Here is a 5,983-nt window from a genome sequence, read left to right as displayed (position 1 = left end):
GCTTTTGCCCGTGGGCCCCTCTCGGGGTGGGAGCCCTTAGGAGCTGCCCCGCCAGGCCCTGCCCTGCCCTTGAAGCCCGGCGGTGGTCCTCGGCCAAGGCTGCAGAGAAAGGAAACTTTCATTAAGGGCTAATTTGCAGCATTGTCTGCTGAGCTGCCAGGTTGCCAGCTCACCATGGAAACAGAAAGCACTCCAACTATATTAGCGGTGACTCGTCTATCGACTTGCCTGTGGAGAGCAGGCCTGTTTCGCTGCTTTCATGTCCCAGCAGCCGCCCCAGATGCCACGGGGAGAAGCGGCGAAGGTGTGCCGCCACGTCACCTCATCTTCCAATCCGCGTGTCCCTTCTTCCAAAAGGGCAACACCAAGGTTCTCCGCTGTGCCCAGACCAAGACGAAAAGTTGCAGGGAAGAGTAGCCAGAGTGACCTTTCTCTTCCTGCCAGAGAGGTCCTGCAGGGTCTGGGTCACCCCCACTCTCCCATCCCCTTTTCTCTCTCCTGCCCTGCCCCGCCGTTCTGATCACAAAGGCCGGTGCATTTCGTGCTAAACTGTCCGTCCGTTGACTACTTAAGGGAGTTCTCCAGGGTCTCTTTAGCCCAAAGGGTGCAGGGATATGTGCACCAGAATTCTCCCGATTTGTCAGCAAAATGCCACTTCCTCCTTCTCCTGAGGACGTGCGGCACCCGTAAAACAAGTCCACGAAGCAGCAAGGACGAGACAACCCTGTGCTAGGGCGCTCCTCAAGCACCCTCGAGAAAGGTTTGGAGGATGGCAATAAAAGAGAGCAGGGGCTCTTTGGTGGTGCTCCCAGCCGGTGGAACGCTCTCCCCCACAGCTCTGCCTGCCCTCTGCCCTGCTTCTTCGCTTCAAGGGAACACTTCTGGGGGTTGCCTTCTGGGGGTTGCCTTCAGTGTTCAGCCGGTGGGACCAGTGGTGAGATGGGCAATGCAATGCGCAGGGATGCGGGCCAGCGCTGCATCTCTCGGGGGGGGGGGGGATCCACGCTCCGGGAACAATCGTTGCCAAGCCATTCCGCTTGCGAGCTCTTCTGATGCAGCGCTGCACCGGCTTCTAACGGCGTAGAAAAACTACGCAGTATGTTGGTTGAAATTCAAGGCTCTTGGGCCTCGCAATGTGAACAGCGAAGTTGCTTTTAGCACAAGTCTTTTGAGAGCAGGGGTAGGAAGGCATGGAGAAGGCCTTGAAGATGCCATCGCCAGACTTTCAAACCATCACAACAACACTGCAATAAGCTATGGCTGGCATCGAACCCTGGACGGGGCTTGAGCTTTGCCCCATCCTGACTAACCTGAGGGTCAGTTCCTAATTTAGGCTGGCTGCAAACGGCACGGATGGCACAGTGCTTCCCCCTAGTGGCGAAAAGCGTTATCGCAGGCTTCAAGCATAGGATACATTAAATTCGTTAAAACGAATCAATGATGTGTTTCAACAAATAACAGATGAAAGAATAAAAGAGCTGTCTTTGCTCAGGATTCATTTAAAACGGACAGCAAGTTTCAGGTGTCTACGTTTTACAATCTTGGTGCTATGGAACTGGGAAATGGACAGAAGAATTCTTTGATTATTATAAATTAGTAAGGTGGTGGTTGTTTTGTTTTGTTTTTTAAACAAACCTAACAAAGCAGGAAATGGAGCGGCAATGAGCTGCTGCCCTTGTCCAAGAAGTTTTTCAAAACGAAGTGCTAAAAAAATTCTGCTTCAAATCTTGAAAGAGTCACCTGGGCCTCCTCCTTCCCCCAAAATAATTCTCGCTCTGTCCCCTTTCTCTGCCTCCAGTCGGTGCACGTGTTTGTAGCATTTGCTTTGGCTAGAACCCAAAGGAAGAGCTTTCTCTGCCTGCATTTCACTGGATCGAGCTGCCTCTGCCCAAAACAGGAGCTCCCCCAGTCAAAGAAAGAGCAGGAACCCTAAACATCCCTTCCCACCCTGGCCACCCCCACCCCTCCAAACGTCCAGGAGGAAGTGTTGCCCACGACCCATGCTGGATTTCGGGACATCACAGAGGGTATTTTAAACCCTTCTTTCCTGCATCCATTTCTTCAACAGCAGGCCAGTTTCCCAAATTATCCTTTCCAGGATTTGGTCACAGGGAAAGGAACCCGCTGCATTGAAAGCCCATTGCCTGCCCGCCTCTGGGAAACAGTCATCGGAACTTTCCAGACCTCGTTGGAATGCTCTGCAGTGCAGCCAGGCAACCTATAAATGGTTCTGACATGGTGTGAATACACTTTTGTGCCCTTGCCATCTGCTGCTGCCATTAAGAAATACACTTCCAACTGCTTTTACACCCCCTCCTTACGCACACGCAGCTCCCAGAGGCTTCCATGAGCCCTCTGCCTTAGCAGCGACATCCTGTCATTTTCTAGGGTGGTAACTGCTCTCAGCTGGGCCTGGGGCACGGGTCTTGCGGCTTGTCCTTCTGCAGCAGATGCTACTTTTCTGTCATGGGAGGAGACCTCTCAGCTTTGCCTGCCATTCATCTAGGCCTCTCCGGCTCTCTCGTTTAGTCTCGACTTAGAACCCACATCGGCGGGAAAGCAAACCCAGGGAGGGCTGTGAGGAAGGCCAGCTCGAAGGTGGCTGCATAGCTGGTGAAGCCCATTGGGCCGTGAATCCACTTTGGCTGAACCTCCAAGGAGCTGTCCATGAAGCCAAGCGCTGTCCCCAGGTTCAGCGTAGCACTGTGGATGGCTTCCGAAGGGTTCACACTACAAGTCGGAATGGATACACAGCCCCACTGATATCACAGCTACCGGCTTAGAACCAGGGCTCTCAGGACCAACACCTTTTCCCTAGAACGACAGCATCAGAGAGACTTGCAGGAAACACTGCCCTGCAGCAACTTGGCAAGGGCATTAACTGACTTACTGAAAAAGTGCGTGAACAGATTACGTTGATTCTTGAGAAAAGCGTAGTCTGGAAGCACCCTGAGTAAAGTAGCCACACAATTAACTTACTATTATTACGTAGCATTTGCATGCCACTGTTTTCCTCTTGCAAGGAATCCAAGCCAGCTGCAGGTTTTTCCTCCTCTCCGTTCTGTCCGCACAACAACCTTAAGAGGTAGGCTGCACGTTTGTGGCTGTCGCAAAACCGAACAACACTCCTTGAAGTCAGCGGATCCAGTTCTGATCTCTAGGTGAAAAAACAGTTCTCAGACACTGTTCATGGTTGATTTGACCTGATTTCAACAAAGCAGACAAGAAATGCATAAAAGCAGGTGGAAACTTTTAATGTGTAATAAAACCAAGATGCTTTATACATACCCCCACCACGGACTTGGAAAGCCTTATCTTTAAAAAGAGAAACAAAAGCAAGCATGCCAGTTCATGCTGGCTAAAATTCATGCTAAGGCTGAAACAAACGATTCAGCCTGATTTCACACAGAATGCTTGCATCCCGTGTCGTGAAAGAATTGAGCAGCGATAATGGGGAACAATACCTGGAAAGTGACGATATTGATTTCAAATATTACAAAAAGGGGGAAGGTAGGAAATTGCATCCAATTTTCTTATACAGTGGATAGCAATCGATTAGATATGCAAGATTCTAATGCTCATTCCAACCATCAGTCCATCTCTTGGAAGTGCAGTGAAATTCCCTAGATGGTGCACGGTTGTATACAGCGGCTGGCTGGGTTTTATTTGCCGCACAGATGGGAAGATCTCGATGCAGCTGAAGTCAAGTCCAACCTGATGGGCTGTTGGAGGTTCACCTGATGCTGAGACTGAAGACTTGGTTGTGGAAAAATACAGAGATGGGTCATTTGCAAAAACCATCGACTACAGCCAGCCGCCACTGAGCGTGATCCTGTGCCGTCTTTGCTCATATAACGGTCAATCAGGACCCTTCGTGCAATTCGTGTGTGGATGTTTTCTCTCACCTGTTGTGCAGTGCCATCCTCATGGCTGCCCTCGGCAAAGGCATGAGATCGTGGCAACGATTCCATTTCTCCAGCGCTCCCACAAGGCGCTGTGGCGGCTGGGACGGGACCGTCCCCTGCGGCAACGGCCTGCAAGGGTGGGCTGTGGTTGAGGCATCACTCAGAACACAATCCTCCAGCTGCGCACCCTTCCTGCTGCGTTCTGCCTTCCTTTAAGCTGCTTTGTTTTTTACTAGGGCAGGGCAGGCTTATCTCCACCAAGAAAGATTCACCCAAATCGTAGCGTTTCCTCCTTTCTGTTCCACTAAATCCTGCCCTGGCAGAACCCTGCTCCGGAGGGGCAGAAACAAGCGGTGGCTGCTGCAGTCACTTTCGGCCCTTATCGATGGGAAACAGCCAGTCCCTGCGCAGTCCCTGGGAGACATTTTACTGCTCTGCTCACCAAACCCTCCTGCTGAGCCATCTTTCCTGATGGATTACGGGTGGCGAGGAAGGACATTTCTACCCATTCCCCAAAGGCAGGAAAGGGCAGGATAAACAAGAGAGGCCTCGCCAATTTGCATTCGAATCGACTGAGGCCTCGGCTAAGGCAGGTTGTGTTCTCTTGCGAGGGTGTGCCTTGTCCTCTTACACAGAGGGCAGCGCTCTCTTCCAAAGCTCCCTCTGTTTGCAGAGCTGTCCAGCCCAAGTCTGCTCTGAAGAGAAGCGCAGCGAAGGCGAGCACAGGCCTTGGCACTGCCCATCATCCCCTGGGAGCACCTGGCCACGAGGCGTAGCAGGTGCGTGGGTCACCTGCCACAGTCTCCCTCACTCTTTGAATTATAGGAACTCTTTCTAGCTTTGCATATGAATCAACACATGCAAGTTTCATGCAAACCCTGTGTCATCTTTTGCCTTCCCCTGGCGATGCGCAGGGGGCCTCGCCCTTTTCCCCGGGCCAAAGGGTGCCACCAAGAAGCCAGGCCTTCCGCATCGAGGAACGTCTGCCCCTGCTCCCCTCTCCCCCCCTGCAACTTTGCCCACCCCACCCACCCTGACGGCCTCGCTCCTTGCACACTTCGAACGGTGCGAAGGTCCGCACGGTGAGGCCCATGTGGCTCCATCAAGGCATCTTCCCCAAGCCTGCTGGGAGGAAGAGGAAAGCAAAGGGAGGAGGCTGCAGGGAAGTCCAGAGGCACGGAGGAGGTCCTGAGGGGGCCGTTCGCAGAGCCGGGCTCTTGAATGGCAGTTGCACAGTCCTGGTCGCTGCGTCTCCAGCCATCTGGCTCAGCAGTTCTGCCGGGCTTCCTCCCCCGCCTGCCTGGCAGCGTCGCCCGACAGCGCCCTCCCCGTGGGAGTGGGGGGCGTGATGATGATGTCTGGGACTCGCAGGTGCTTGACGGGCCCCTGGCTGCTGACACCAGCCGCGCTCCCTCTGCTGACGCACGTCTTAAAGCCTGAGGGAGGGAGGGAGAGACAGAGAGCGTCAAAGCACAGCACCTCTCGACTCTCGTCAGATTAACTGAAGTGTGTGCGTTTGCGGGGCACGAAGCAGCCTGTCCTCCTGGCAGGGTGGAGAAGGGTCAGGAGAGAAGGGGAGAAAATGCTTTCCATGGAGTCTGCTGGTTAAAGAACTGAGCATCGCAGAAATGCGCGCCTCTGCATGAATACCCCTAAAGGCCCCCAGTGGTGAGTTCACATGGCACGACGAGCCCGTCTTGAGACGCAGCAAAATTAGGCTCCTGGGTGGCGAGGTGGGCACCAACCCCAAAGGGCCACAGCATGGGCCACCCAGGCACCAGCCAGGACAAGTGCACCGAAGCGTGTCTGCCATACTGGCCGACTGACTCACTAGCCACGTCCTTGCGCTCAGGATGGGCTCCAGCGCCTGCATTAGAAGACGCAGCAACCCATCCTGAGTCCAGGCACCCCAACACCCAGTGCAGGGAGGCTTGTTGTTTGCACGACACGACACTTCGGCCTCTTCTAAACAGAATCCAACAATGAAAATCAAGCAAGGACACCTCGTTTTGCTAACCATCACTCTGCCCTGTGCACACCCCCTATCCTAATACAGGGGTAAAATACCATTGAAAAGA

At 53.5% G+C, this 5,983-nt stretch overlaps 1 long non-coding RNA gene across 1 annotated transcript in view; it reads right to left on the bottom strand.

The window, feature by feature from the left end:
- Positions 1-4,949: 4,949 nt before the first annotated feature.
- LOC123022271 overlaps positions 4,950-5,983 on the bottom strand; it is a 12,896-nt gene continuing 11,862 nt past the window's right edge. The window contains exon 3 of the long non-coding RNA XR_006414504.1: positions 4,950-5,341. This is a non-coding gene — a long non-coding RNA (uncharacterized LOC123022271). The remainder of the gene's footprint in view (positions 5,342-5,983) is intronic.

This window comes from Varanus komodoensis, unplaced genomic scaffold (assembly GCF_004798865.1).
Source record: "Varanus komodoensis strain SLA01 unplaced genomic scaffold, ASM479886v1 scaffold19, whole genome shotgun sequence".
Taxonomy (NCBI): domain Eukaryota; kingdom Metazoa; phylum Chordata; class Lepidosauria; order Squamata; family Varanidae; genus Varanus; species Varanus komodoensis.
This window is presented reverse-complemented; position numbering and strand designations above follow the sequence as displayed.